The sequence below is a fragment of the Paroedura picta genome, chromosome 8, assembly GCF_049243985.1.
Source record: "Paroedura picta isolate Pp20150507F chromosome 8, Ppicta_v3.0, whole genome shotgun sequence".
Lineage (NCBI taxonomy): Eukaryota > Metazoa > Chordata > Lepidosauria > Squamata > Gekkonidae > Paroedura > Paroedura picta.
Window position 1 is genome coordinate 101011199 of NC_135376.1, and position 13276 is coordinate 101024474.

The following is a 13276-nucleotide window of genomic DNA, read 5'->3' on the forward strand; positions in this document are numbered from 1 at the left end:
TTTTCTGGAGGTGACTGTCACATGGATCATTGGCCAGATGTTCATAGGACAGGTAGGACGCTAGTAGCCGAGCCTGGCAAAGATGGAAAAATGCCTGGCTGGCTACCTTCTTGACCTGAGCATCCAGCGTTAACGAGGCATCAAGGGTCACTCCCAAATTCCTGGCCTGGGACGCGGTGGTCAGTTGCATCCCTGCCAAGGTGGGTAAACACGTTTCCAGTCCTGTCCCCCTAGCCCCCAACCACAGGACCTCCGTCTTGGGGGGGTTGAGTTTCAGGCGACTCTGCTCAAGCCATCCAGCCACGGCTTCCAAACATCTGGTGAATGGTTCCGGGGGAGAGTCCGGTGGCCATCCATCAGGAGATACAGCTGGGTGTCATCTGCATACTGAAACATAGAATCATAGAGTTGGAAGGGGCCATACAAGTCATCTAGTCCAACCCCCTGCTCAACGCAGGATCAGCCCTAAGCATCCTAAAGCAACTGATGATAACCCAAGCTGTAACTCCGCACCAGCTGGGCCAGAGGGCGCATAAAGATGTTAAACAAGGTGGGGGAGAGAACTGAGCCCACATGGGAGCCACAAGGGTCTCAATAACTCCTCCCACACTGCCACCTTCTGGGTCCAGTGTAGGAGACAGGAGCGTATCCAGCACAAGGCTGTGCCCCGTATCCCTGTCCCGGCGAGGCGGCTAGCTAGTAGTTCGTGGTCAACCACATCAAACGCGGCTGACAGATCTAACAGAACCAACACAGCTGAGCCGCCCCGATCCAGCTGGCGATGGAGGTCATCCATCAGGGCAACCAACACCGTCTCCACCCCATGGCCAGGACGGAAGCCAGACTGGTATGGATTGAGCGCTGAAGTTTCCTCCAGGAATGCCAGGAGCTGGTCCGCCGCTGCCCTTTCAGCTACCTTACCCAGAAACACCATATGCGAACCTGGGCAGTAGCTGGCCGGGTCTCATGGGTCCAGCGATGGTTTTTTCAGGAGAGGACAAACCACTGCCCCCTTAAGCAGCTCCAGAAACTCCCCCGATTGGAGGGAGCAGTTGAAAATTTCCATGAGCTGCTCTCCTATCCGAAGGCCCCCTCCTTTGAGAAGCCAAGACTGACAGAGATCAAGGGGGCAAATAGTAGCCTTCCCTAGCAGCCTGTCAACTTTGGGTAGAGAGAGCTGCCTGAAGCCATCAAACGTCACTTCCAAAGGCGGCCAACAGGCCTCCAGTTCATTTACTGTATCAATCGTAGCAGGAAGTTCGAGGCGGAGCAACAAGACATCTGCAAAAGAGCTCGCTAATGCCTCACAGCCAAGATCCAATTTCCTAGTATTTTGGTGCCCTTCCTCAAGGGTGGTAAGAGACCGAACTACCCTAAATAATTGGGCTGGGTGAGAGCTTGCAGACTCAAATTCACGTTTTGCCATTTTATTGCCATCTCATACGTCCTCATAAACGTGGTGCCCGCTTGAGTCGAGGGCAGAGAGGATGTCACTTCTATAGCAGCCGACAGGCGGGACTGCCAGTGCTCCACCATGGCCGCCAACGTGTTGCCAGGAGGCACCGGGTCCCGCAGAGCATTACGGAATCCAACAGGATCCAAAAATACGTCCGCCGCCCAACTGGGGAGGGGGTGGAATCTTGAGCCGGGCCTGCAGGGCGTGGTGGTCTGACCACGGAACGGCCAAAACCGCATCCAGATCCACCTCTATTCCCGCACCCAAAATCAGGTTGAGGGTGTGGCCAGCTTGATGCGTGGGTCCGGCAACTGATCACCCTTTATATTTCATGGGACATTCAGCTGTTGATTGCTGCCTTGATGCAGTGGACGGTCTTGACATTATCAATGAAATTTATACCTTCTCTTCATCTTCCACAAAAAGATGGGCAATTCTAAAATCATTTTTGCAACCTCAGTCAAAAGTGCCTAATATTTGTCAAGTCCTATGTGTTATGGTGCCCATCCATCCCGCATCTCGCAGGACAATCACGGGTTCAGAAGAAATATCCCGCATCCCACGGATTTTTTTAAAGTTCCGCCTGGCCTGGATGCCGCGAGCAGCCTCACAGCCTGGCTTTGGGCGGTGGCGGTGAGTGGGACCCGTGGGTGCTTTTCCCGCCGTGGAGCAACAACAATTAGCAGCCACGATTTAACACGGCCGCCGTTGATGAAGCAGAAGTGGGGCGGATGAGAGCGACAGCGGCTGGGCTCGGCTAGCCGGCGCTCTGAGGGGGCGGGGCACCAGCCTATACAAGGCTTGCCGCATCACCCCCTTGGCTCGCTGCACCGTTTGCCTCGCTGCCTGCTAGTTAACAGTGCCCCAGGTAAGGCAGTGCTAGTTAACAGTGTCCCAGGTAAGGCGAGCCATGAGCAGGAGCCGTCGCGCTCCCTGCTGCCACCGCCAAGCAGGAGCCGCCCCCTGCCACCCCCGCCACCCCCCGCTGCCACTGCCGCCAGTGAGCAGGAGCCACCCCCCACCACTGGCCCCACCCCCGCTGCTGCCCTTGGTGTCCCGCTTTAGCTCCCCAACAATCTGGTCACTTTAACTATGTGGGAAGCTCATGGAAAGGCCACAGAAGCCATCTTGGGACATCACGGTACTCTGTGGCGAAATAGGCCCTGGAGGCTGTATTCTCAAATGGCTGTCGAGAGACTGCAATTGCCTACACTTCCCAAGAGACTTAGGAAAGGGAGAGGGTCACCTGCCCCCGTGGTGATGGAGGAGTCATGCCCTCCTGGGAGGGGCAGTCTCTCCAGGAACCTCTAGAGCAGTGGGGACTGGCAGGGCAACTGCCCACCCACGCATGCGCGCATGTGCCATGCGCGGCAGAAATCGCGCATGCGCGCCACTTTCGCGGAGAAAGCCTGCCACGGAGAAAGCCTGCCACGGAGAAAGCCTGCCGGGCTCCGGGCTGCTGGTGCTGGAGGCTCAGCCGACGCTGCAGGGCTTGCTGGGCGCCAGCACCCGCTTGGCCGTGACTGAGCTGCGGGGCGGCTGAGGCGGGGACAAGAAGGAGCCTTCCCCGCCTCCGCCTCTGGTGTCCGGCTGGGCGTGCCCGGGCGAGCGGTGGGAGCGGGCCAAGCAGAGGCCCCTTGCGCCCTGGGACGCTGGCGGCACGCCCGCTGAGACGCTCTGGGTGAGCCACGCTCTGGGTGAGAGCACCACCTGGGCCTCTTCCAAGGGGAATGGCTGTCGGTCCGCAGGCAAGCCGAAGAGGAGCCCAACGGCGCCCCGCGGGATGGCCCTCCTCCCCTGGCCACCGTGAGGACTCTCGAGGCCCCGGGGGACTGCCTGCTTCGCGACACTGGCCCCCGCCAAGCCGCTGCCGCTTCTGCCTCCGAGGAGACCTTTTTGCACGAGAAAGCGCTCATCCCCCCTGCCTTGGCCTTGATTCCCTCTCCTCTCCCCTCCCCTCCCCTCCCGCAGTAAGAAGCTTCCCGGGCCGCAAGCTTGCAGCCTGGGAAGTTTTTTACTGCGGGGGGGGGGGGGCGGGGAGAGGGAGCCGCGGCCCGGCGCCAAGGCCTTCACGGCCCGGCACCAGGCCGCAGCCCGCGGGTTGGGGACCACTGCTCCAGAGGGGCAGAGCTGAGCTTGGCCAGATGTGAAATTGTGGGAAGCCGGAAGAGCAGCCAGCAAAGAGCCTTATCTCCTGAAGTGCAGGAGGCAGGGGGTGAGACTGGCACTGATTCTGCACCAGTGGTGCTGCTCCCTTGGGGGACCTATTTCCGCAGTGCACAGTGTGCACTCTGGATTACTGTGTCCCCACAATGCAGCTGGGGTGGAAAGGTTTCGCCATGGAGGGGAGTGCGGTGGGGGGAGGGGCTAATTGTAATGCAATTCTACCTTCATGCAAATTTTAGAAATGCCTCATGCAGTGCAGCTTAGCACCACGGAGCTGACTGGGAAAAAGTTTGTCCCTTGTGGGATGCAGTAGGAGCGGGAGGGGGCCAGTTGGGCCTGCAGCTGGAGAAGCCCCGTTGGCCCCTGCAGCAGACTGGAGGATGCAGAATAACCACATTCCCTTCCCATGGGGGAATGGGGGGCCTAAAGCACACCTGCCCCCTGATAAGGCCGGCCATCGCTGACTATGGGCATGTCCTTTTCCACCTGTGTGGAATCAGCCTGGGTTGTGAGTGCTTAAGGGAACCTCTCCCCTTCTTCAGTAAGGGAGTGTAGGGAAGGAGGAGTGTGTTTATTCACCCTTTTATTTTATGCCCTCTATGTTTAAAAGTGCTGTTACAAATCTTAAGGTATAAGGTGTAATTCGGCGCTTGACCCATACCAATCAGGCTTCCATCCCGGCTATGGGGTGGAGATGGTGCTGGTTGCCTTGTTGGCTGTTCTGTTTCTACGTTTGACGTCATTGACCACGAGTTGTTATCCTGCTGCCTTGCTGGGGCCAGGATTCATGGGACAGCCCTTCAGTGGCGGCACTCCTTTCTTTGGAACCGGACACAGAGGTGGGGAGGAACCGCCGCATCCCTACCAACTGCCTTGTGGGGTTCCACAGGAAGCGGAGCTCTCCCCTACATCTTTTAACCTCTTTATGCCCCCTCTGGCCCAGTTGATCCGGAGTTTGGGGCTGGACTGTAATCACTATGCACATGACACCCACCTCTATTTTCTCATGGACGGCCACTCGGACTCCCTGCCGGTTGTTTGGAAGCTGTAGCTGGGTGGTTAGAGCAGAGTTGCCTGAACTTCAGCTCTTCCAAGACGGAGGTCCTCTGTCTGGGCAGGAAAGCAACAGGCCAGGAAACGTGTCTACCCACACTGCTGGGGTACAACTTAGCATCTTGCCTTTGGCCAGAATTTTGGGTGTGATTCTGGATGCCTCCCTTTCGATGGAGGCTCTGGTCACAAGAGTAGCCCGCACAGCATTTTTCAATTTGCGCCCATGGAGGCTACTAGAGCCCTGCCCTTGGATTGCTTGGCTGCAGTCATCCAGACAATGGTCACCTTCAGGTTTTATTTCTGCAACTCGCTCTACGCAGGCCTACCCTTGTCTCTGACCTGGAAACTGCAGCTGGTGCCAAATGCAGCTACGAGGGTCCTCACAGGAACATCTTGGAGGGCCCATATGCAGCCTGTGCTGAGGCAGCTGCATTGGCCTCCAGTTGCTGCCCAGATCAGGTTCAAGGTTTTGGTATTAACCTTTAAGGTGAGGCTGCAAGAACATCTTATCATAGAATCATAGAGTTGGAAGGGGCCATACAGGCCATCTAGTCCAACCCCCTGCTCAACGCAGGATCTTGTGATTTTGATGTGATGCCCCTGTTGATACAGCCCAAAATGGCATTTGCCTTTTTTACCGCTGCATCACACTGCCTGCTCATGTTTAGTTTACAATCCACAAGTACCCCAAGGTCTCGTTCACACACAGTGCTACCTAGAAGCGTATCCCCCATCCAGTAGGCATGCTTTTCATTTTTCTGACCCAGATGCAGAACATTACACTTATCTTTATTAAATTGCATCTTGTTCTCATTTGCCCATTTTTCCATTGTGTTTAGATCTCATTGAACTCTGTCTCTATCTTCCGGAGTATTTGCCAGTCCTCCCAATTTGGTGTCATCTGCAAACTTGATGAGTAGTCCCTCCACCCCCTCATCTAGATCATTAATAAATATGTTAAAAAGTACCAGGCCGAGCACCGAGCCCTGAGGTACCCCGCTACTCACCTCTCTCCAGTCTGATGAAACACCATTGACAACAACTCTTTGAGTGCGGTTCTCTAACCAATTCCCTATCCACCTAACTATCTGAAAATCCAGATTGCAGTCCTTTTTGTGTACATGCACACTTTGTCAGACACGGCGAAAAAGACTCTACTTTTAAATTCCATCTATTTCAACAGGTTTGACAGCCAGACAGTGCTGGGATCAGAAGTGGCTCTCACAGCTCTGGGAGGAAACTTGTTTCAAATATCCTGTTAGAAATGTAAAGGGCCACAACATTCATTTATTCTAAGGGTGGGAAACAGCATGCTTTGCAAGAACAAAAAGACAAGTTTGATTTTAAAATGGAGTGTTGTCAATCTTCATTAAAGTTTTAGAAAATTTAAAATAATCACCCAAGGAGGAAAAATGTACTTCTGCGAAAATTTGGTTCATCCATCAAGATCCTGCTGAAAGACGCAGCTGCTCCCTCCTGGGGGTTCCCTGATGTTTCCCCACTCCCTTCTCACACATTTCACATTACTTCTGGAGAGCCCCCATGGACTGAGCAGGAGCTCTTTCATCAGTTGCTCAAGGGGCTGCCGCTGGGAGATGATGTGGGATTGGATGTTCCCCACACATTCATTCATCGTTTAAAGAGAAGGACCGGCCCGCAGCAAAGCACGCAGCACGCACCATGCATCTTTTCAGATCCATTTATTATATCACAGATACGGTACAGCAGACCGCCATGCCTTTTCCCTTGTGCCTGCAGCCCTCATCCTTGACATGCGCTGATATAAAGAGTAGTGGAGAGAGGGGGTTGGTTCTTCTGTTACTTGCGCTCCATCTCCAGCCATGCAATCAGGCCCTGAGGATTGGTGGCCAGGCAATTCTTCCTTGAGTACCCATTACTAATCTGAATTCCTCAGATCTTGAAAGCTAAGCAGGGTTGGCCCTGGTGAGTATCTGGATGGGGGAGTACCAGGGAAGTCCAGGGTTGCTACCCAGAGGAAAGCCACCTCTGCTCCTCTCTTGTTGTGAAAACACCATGATATCTTTCCACTTATCTGTCCCTCTTAATAAAACAGTAAGAAGAGTTGGGGTGGGCTGAGTCTGGGATCAAAACTCCCGGATTGGCCTCTTGGGCTCGGACTGACAAGTGAAGGGGCCAATGGGAAGGCGCAAAGCGCCTTCCCATTGGGCCCTCACTAGGACCAGAGTTCCAGGGCATTCTGGAGAAATGGCTGCCAGTCTGCTCCTGACCACTGCAGGGAGAGGATGTCAGTAGGGCTGCCAAGGGGGATGAGAACGGTGGCTTGGACAGGCTGCACCAGCCCTTTTCACCCCAAGGCTGTCCTAACTGTCAAGTCCAACTGTAACTTCCTTCACTTTGCCTTAGAACTCTGACAGAGCTGGCAGGAGGCTGGAGAGTGCTCCCCCTCCCTTCAGGCCTGCTGCAAAGGAGCCTCTGACAGGCCCTGACTGAGGGGAGGGAGGTATTTCCCAAGAGGGAGGCCACAGAAAAGCCCCTTCTCACTTAAAATACTGCTCTGGCTGGGGGTTAGACAAGCCATGTGTCTTTCTTCTTTGCAACTCTCTGCAGATTTGAGGCCTACTACACAGCGTTATTCTGCAGATGAAACTGGATGCTGTTGCAGAGATTCTTTTGTCTCCTGTTTCATCTGCACAACAACCCTATGCAGTAGGCCTCAAGTCTTTCAATTCAACAACAACCTGCTATGGGGAGAGGAAGACAATTGGAAACTGCTTTGGGACACCGGAGGCCTGCTGGGTCACTGCGGCTCATTCCCAGTTCTCTCAGACCTCTCACAGCCCCACATCCCTCACATGTTGACTAAGACCAGCCCTTACCAGCAACTGTTTGTATTCTGGGGCGCAGACAGGCAGAGCAGCATCAGTCCTGTGAGTCTGGAAAGTGCAGGAATATCTAAATAAATTCTTACAGCCTGAAACTGTAAATAGGGAGAGGAAGGGAAGATGCTTGGAAAATGCTTTGAGACACCTGAGGCCTGCTGGGTCACTGCGGCCCATTGCCAGTTGTCTCAGATCTCTCACAACCCCACATACCTCACAGGTTGACTATTGTGGAGAGACGAATGGAAAAGGTGTTTGTAAACCGCTTTGAGACTCCTTTGGGTGGTAAGCAATAGGGTACAAAAATCCGTTCTTCTAAGGAGCAACCATGAAAGAAGCATGTGGCCACATAACATTTTACCAACAGTGAAAACATGGGAGACAGAAGGAACAGGGTGGACACCTGTGTACTGTGACTACCCCATGTGTATTAGGGCAGAGGGGCATTTCGGTGAATTCACACAAGAAGGGAAATGACGCAGAACTGGGGGGAATTGGTTGCCATGTAATCTTCCCCTAAGAAGAGTCTCCAGTCTGATTTTCCCTTCACATATCTGAGGACATGGCTCTGGAAAGCTCATCTGTAACCACTATGCCACAATTCCCAAAGGTCAGTCCTCTCCCACACTCAACGAACATTCCACACCGCAGGTTCTTGACACCCGTCTCTCCACACCCATGCCCTCATTTGTCACCATACCACCACAACCTCCCACACAACACACACATTCAACCCCATGCCCTTACAGACTGGACAACTCTCCCCTTCCTCTTCCCACTGCCAAGCTCTAGCGCCCGTTGTATTCTTGGAGACAACAGCCTTTGCCCCTAGTATTAGCATAATTAGTATAATCCCCTCACAGATTGGACCACAAATTATCTTTGTTTGAGTGACCTGACATGGGCTGGATTCTGTGGTTCCGTCCTCCCATATAAATGATATTTATCTCTGCCTTCCCTTGCCCAAGACACATTAGCCCTGTGGAATGGCAAACTAAAGCAAACATGAGGGGTTCTGTACAGAACGAGGGCCCATTATGGCAGGGGGGAGGGCCATCAAATGGCAACCAATGTAGGGTTTTCAAGGCACGAGGTGGTTTGCCACTGACTGCCCCTGCGGAGCAACCCTGGGATTTCTGAGGCCCTATGAGATTAGGCTAGTCTAGACAACACAATTACCTTCCTAAACTCTCCTCCACATTTTCTATGCCATTTCCTGCCCTACATCTGAGTAGCCATGCTTCCATGGCAGGGAAGTTTAAGCAGAACTCCAACCATTGTTCTCCTCCATTTGGAGTGTGTGAAAGCCACAATGCCACAACAACCACAACAATTCCAGATTCCTCCGTGCTCACAATGACATTCCCTGCAATGTGTGATTATAACCGATGATGTGTATCTGTTTCCACGAGAAGCAGGTCAAAGAAGCCCAATGTTGGGTCAAATCATGTCTTGATATCCAGCCTTTCCTTTCAGGGCTGCCAGGGTTGTAGGCCCGGGATTCTCAGGATCACAGCTCACCTGCAGACTGCAGACAGCTCAGTCCCCTGTAGAAAGTGAGTGGTTTGGGGGGTGCAGCATTGCACCCCACAGAGAGGTCTTCCCCAGACACCACCCCTAAATCTCTGGATCTCCCACTGGTGGCCGGGGGCTGGCAACCCTCCTTATACTGGATCGGATCATCAAGGCAGCCGCTCTTCAAGGTCTCAGGCAGAGGTCTTTCACATCACCTATTGAGTGGTCCTTTCAATCTGAAGAGGCAGGGGGGCTGGACCTGGGACCTTCTCCATGCCAAGCACTGCCTCTTCCACTGAGCCACAGCCTGTGCCCCAACATGGTATCAGACTAATCTGACACGATCAAAGGAACCTATTTCTTTGAATAATATCCAGCTTGCTGATATCTGCCGTGGCTTGTGATCAAGACAGGAATCCAAGGCAACTGGCTCAGCCCTTTCCATGGGCTGCACTAGTCACAACCATGGTTCTTGGTGTTAAAAATGCTTGGTAAAGGGAAGCCCATGGAAGGGAGCACACCAGGGAGGAAGCGGCAGCTTTCTATTTTCAGGAAGCAATTCTAACCGAGGGGCTGGGGGGTGGGGCACAGAAGTCTTCAGCTAGAACTGGCCTGGTCCTCGTTTTGGGTTGCCATCTCCGGGATGGAAAATCACTGGAGTTTTGCATATATGTGGAAGCCTTCAGCCATAGCAGCCGTTTCCTCCTAGGAACAGAGATCAGCTGTCCTCCGAGGAGACCTCCAGGCCCTGGCCTCTTTGGCTGCATGCGACCCAGGCCCAGGACGGTCCGGCAGACAAGCAGAGAAAGGGGGAGGGGCTTGTCACCCAGCCATTGGGGGGGGCTCTTTGCGCTGCTTTCATCTCCTGAGAGGCGGCAGGGACTTCATGTTGCTCACATCTGGGGATCATCAGCGCCTTCCCCAGTGAGAACAGGGCTGCAACTCAGAAGGGGCTCTGCAGAGCTCGGAGAGAGATGAGGCTCATGGCGGAGGAGCTGGAGGTGGCCTGTCCAACTGTTCATTGGAAGCAGCCTCAACAGCACCAAAATAATTGTGCAAGGATCAGATTACTGCATTGCCGCTGCCAACACACTCAGCTTGGGGTACGGGTTTGATACGATACGATAACATTCATTGTATGTAGCCAAAGGCCGTTACAAAACACAATTAAAACAATATGGCACAAATATAAATAAATTCCGTGCCCCTCCACATGCAGCCAGCTGGGTGACCTTGGGCTCCAGGCAACACTGATAAAGCTGTTCTGACCGGGCAGTGATATCAGGGCTCTCTCAGCCCCACTTCCCTCGCAGGGTGTCTGTGGTGGAGAGAGGAAGGGAAGGTGACTGTAAGCCGCTTGGAGACTCCTTCTGGTAGAGAAAAGCAGCATATAAGAATCAACTCTGTCTTCTTCAAGAGGGGCATCCTGCTCCCCATCCTGAGTCTCCTGCTCAGCGGTGGCTCCTGCCTGGCTGGCGTTTGTGGCCTGGCTGACCCGGTGATTCCCCCCAGTTTGCAGGTGGCTTTGGCCCTCCCTCCGACCCGGGAAGGCCTGGAGGGGTTTGGAGGAGCTGCTGGCTCATTGTCGGCCAAGCCAGGCTGGGCTGGGCTGGGGCGGGCATGAGGTCCAGGGGGTGGCAGAGGCTGAACGGTCCATGGCTGCCCTCCTCACCCTGCCTGTGCTGAGCCAGACTCCCCGTTCCTTGGTGCTCCGCACTGTTCCTACCGCTGTGCCTCTTGCTCAGACCTCCTCCTCAGCCAGATGGCAGCTGTTTCCACTGCCACCACTATGGCCATTAACCCGGCTGCCGCTTGTACTGGTGCGCTCCCTGCAGCGGGATCATGTCCCAGGCGGGACCATGTCCCTGTAGGTGTTCCCACATCAATAATCCACCCACCGATGCAGCCATTTATTCCAGGGAGACAGATTGCTGTCATCTGGGAATCAGTTGTAGTTCCAGAATGTATCCAGGCCCCACCTGGAGACTGGCAACCACACCCAGAATAGGGCCCAGCATAAGGTGCAATTGGGGGAGGGGTCTGCAGTGAGAGCGTGAAATCCACAGCTATTGCTGGAAATTATTGTTAAATTTTATACTGTCCTCCCTGTTTGTCTCAGGGCAGTGTACAAAGTAGGTTAAAATTAACAGTGCATTAAGGGAACAACATACCATCAATATGAAAAATAAGAGAATAGAAACATAAGTAACACATTGGCAGCATGATCCAGACATTTCACCACCTGTAGATCTCCAAACTGGATGCCATTCAGTGGGGTGTTTTGTAGGGGAAGCCCATAGAAGTTACCAGCTTATTAGTCCCAACCAAAAGCTTGGGCGAAGACGTCTGTCTGGCAGGCCCTGCGGAACTGTACCAGCTCCAACAGGGACCAGGCCTTCTCCAGGAGCTCATTCCATCATGTAGGGAACTGAAAACATCCTGGCCCTGGGTTGAGTCTGCATGAGGTTTTCTATCCTCTCCCAGCCCAAATAAATCCCTCCCCTCTGCACTGAATTCTATTTCCATTTTGATTTCAGATGTTTTAAATTTTCCCTCTGTAACATGCATGATTGATCTGTGGTGATGATATCCAGGACCGGATATATTTTATTTATAGTTGGATTTATATACCGCCGTTCACCAAAAGGTCTCTATAAGCCGCGCTGTTTGAAAAACTGCCATGAGTATAAGTGTAGATTTCTGCTTTTTGCGAATTAACTTCCTGCTCCATGCCTCCAACACTGACGTAACAAAACAGTCTTCCCTGATTGGCCAGGGCATCAGCTCAAAGACTTCCTGGTTCCCAGTTGCAAGGCTTCCCTCCCTGTTTTAAAGTGACTACACTCCAGAAGAGATTTGCCTTTTTCTCTGAGAGGCTGCTGCTGGCTCAGGAGCCAAAAGAGAAGACATAAAGCACTAATGCCGGCTGGATTTCACCCAATCACCCCTCCTCACTCGTTCAGGAAAAGAAAAATAAGTACTTTCACGACCACTGCTCTCCTCCCCCCTCCAAGCTTCCCCAATCAAGTGCAGAACACTTTCTGTTTCAATTCGAAGTGGGGGGGGGGAAGAAGGAGGAAGACCTGGGTTCAAATCAATCTGAATTCAGCAGGATCAACAACGGAAAAAACAAAGTAAGCCCTGGTTGAGGCCAAACATACTTCCTTGGGACCAGGAACCATCAAACAGTTGGAATTTGCAGAGCAGAGTGCTCTTTGGCAGACATAGGCAGAGAGGCGGTCCCTCAAGGACACTGGGCCTAAACTGCAGATGGCCTAGAAGGTAAGACCCAAAATCTTAAAATTGATCCAGAATTCAATTGGAAGCCAGCACAACTGCCAAAGCACAGGCCAAATCTGGGCCCTCCAGGTCTTCCTGTGAGGACTTGGACCAACTGCAGTTTCCAGATTGGGGATAAGGGGCGGCCCATGTACAGCGAGCTACAGAAGTCCAGCCTAGAGGTGACCATTGCATGGATCACTGTGGCCAGGTGCTCTGGGGTCACATAGGGCACTAGTAGTTTGACTTGAAGGTGGGAAAGTGCTAGTCTCTCTCATGATCTGCACCTCCATAGATCACGTCCAAATTCCTGGCTGAATGTCCAGGTGTGAAATTTACCCTGTTCAGGCTGAGTCATCGTGCTTCCTCATATGCCCTTCCCTACCCAGCCACAGGACCTCTGTCTTCGAAGGGTGGAGTTTCAGGCAGCTCTGCTTGAGCCACCCTATCACTGCTTCCGGACAACTGGTGAATGACTCTGGGAATGATTCGGGCGGCCATCCATCAGGAGGTAGCGCTGGGTGCCTTCCATGTATTGGCGAGACTCGAATCCACACCCTCTGACAAGCAGGGCAAGAGGCACATCGATCTTAAATAAGGTTATGGAGAGGACCGCACCCTGTGACACTCCGCAAGGGAGCTCACACTGGCACAATACGTTCTCCCCTGGTGCAACCCTCTTTCTGCAGCCTTGGAGAAGGACTGTTCCCTTAGTGCCACTAGTAGGTTTAGAATCCTATTTTTTTTGGGGGGGGGGGGGACACAGTTGTGCTTATTTTAGCACTTCATCTCTTGGGGGGGGGGATGACACTTGCCTCCCCCTGCAGACTTGAAGGACTCCCAGATGTAGCACAGGGTCAAAACCCGGGGGGGGGGGTGTAATGCCTATAATCCCATAGATCTTTATGCAGACCGACTTGGTCCCTAACCCGCATACAATGGAAGG